Source organism: Carlito syrichta, unplaced genomic scaffold, assembly GCF_000164805.1.
Source record: "Carlito syrichta isolate Samal-C Ts95f unplaced genomic scaffold, Tarsius_syrichta-2.0.1 Scaffold136949, whole genome shotgun sequence".
Taxonomy (NCBI): Eukaryota; Metazoa; Chordata; class Mammalia; order Primates; family Tarsiidae; genus Carlito; species Carlito syrichta.
The window spans coordinates 42101-44205 of record NW_007081045.1 but is presented as its reverse complement, the minus strand read 5'-3'; positions in this window follow the sequence as shown (position 1 = coordinate 44205).

Genomic DNA, 2105 nt, shown 5'->3' with positions numbered 1-2105 from the left:
CTGGATTCCACTGAGTCCATTCATTAACATATAGGAAAAAAGGGATCACTGAGGCTCTAAGAAAAGAATTTACCTATCCGTCCTTGTCATAATCTTATTTCAAGTGAGCACTTGCTTTTCTAATCTTTCTGGTGGTCTGTTTCCTTCTTGGGACCATGTTTGTGCTTGCTTTAATAAGGTTTTTCAATTAAAAATAAGTCTTATGGCCGGGCTCCGTGGCTCAGCCTGTAATCCCGCGCCTTTGGGAGGCTGAGGTGAGTGGATTGCCTGAGCCCGTGGGTTTGAGGCCCGCCTGGGCAGCGAGACCTCATCTCTACAATAAATCAAAAAATCAGCCGGGTGTGGTAGCATGCCTGTAATTCAGGCTACTCGGAAGGCTGAGGCGGAAGGATCGCCGGAGCCCAGCAGGTCGAGGCTGCGGTGGCCGGGAGTGGCCACTGCACTCCAGTCTGGGCGACAGAGTAAGACTCCAACTCAAAAAAAAAAAAAGTCTTATGGACATTTCAAAGCATTTATTGTTTGATGTAAACCTCAAGACTGCTTTCTTAACTGTGGTGTCAGTTTAAAATGTTTGCCCTTAATCTCCAGCGGATATAGTTTTGAATGACCAGAAATTTTGATAAAGGCCAGGGATTTGGGCTTTTTAATTGCTTTCAAGTGGTCAGAGACTTGTTGGACATTTTTGATGACTTCGCCTGAGAAGGTGAGAAACCACATTTTTTCATAAACATCCCCAAACCATGGCTACTCTTAATATGCATCTGCTGTCATTATAAATGTCAGTCATTTTATGGTTTGCCAACTGAAAAGCTAGAGTCAGGGCAATGAATTCTACCTGCAGAGTTGAGTTTATATCTGGAAAAGGATTATCCTCTTTAACCTTGGTTAGAGACACTATGGCATAATCATCTCAAGAATTTCTAGATTCATCTTTCAAGTAAGAGCCAACATGAACCACATTACATCAGCATTCTTTATGGGTGTCTCTTGTAGATGTGAGAAGTTAGTTGGTCAGAGTGATGCAGTCACATGGCATTTCATCAGTAGGCTAAAGCAGAAGAGTGACTGGGTTAAGATTTTTATTGCAAGAAATAGTAACACTACACAAAGACAGGATAACTTCGTAGAAAGCAAATTTATTGACAGAGTAAGGCTGAGAATGATGGTAGGTCAGAAAAGTCTCCACCAAATGTGAAACAGACCATGAGATGGGATCCTATAACTAATTTTTCAACAGCTTTAAAGAGGAAGATGGTGGCAGAGATTGCTCTTAAGCAAGGTGGCTTTCTTCTAGTGACTGCATCAAGTTGCTTGCTATAATATTAAACAGATCCATTTTGGTTTCCATTTTACTGATTTAGGACCTCCCAGGCATTTCCCTTACCTTTATGAATGACCAGGAAAAATGGAAGGCTATAATTGGAATGCCCTAAGGCAGAAGCAACTGTAAGGTATTCCTTGATAACTTGTATATCTTTGAATTCTTCTAGAGTACAAACAAGAGAATGAAGCTGATCCACTTTAAGAGAGTATTTAAAGGTTGAAGTATTCCAGAAAAAAATAGGAATCCAATTCTAACAGTATCCAACCAGTTTCAGAAATCCTCAAATTTGTTTCTTTGCTGAAGGCTTAGGGATGACGAGAATGTCTTTAATACTGTCTGGGTTTATGAAGAATCCATCCTTGGAAATAAAATTTGAGCCGGGCTTGGTGGCTCAGCCTGTAATCCCATGGCTTCGGGAGGCTGAGGTGAGTGGATTGCCTGAGTCCACGGGTTCGAGACCCGCCTAGGCAGCGAGACCTCATCTCTACAATAAATCAAAAAATCAGCCGGGCATGGTAGTGCCTGCCTGTAATTCCGGCTACTTGGAAGGCTGAGGCGGAAGGATTGCCGGAGCCCAGCAGGTCGAGGCTGCGGTGGCCAGGAGCAGCCACTGCACTCCAGTCTGGGCGACAGAGTGAGACTCCAACTCAAAAATAAAATAAAATAAAATAAAATTTGTAAAGTATTTTCAAAATTGGAATTTCTCTCTAAAAAGTTTGTCTTTTAAATAACAATTTTCTTTTTTTTTTTTTTTTAATGAGTTGAAGTCTCACTCTGTTGC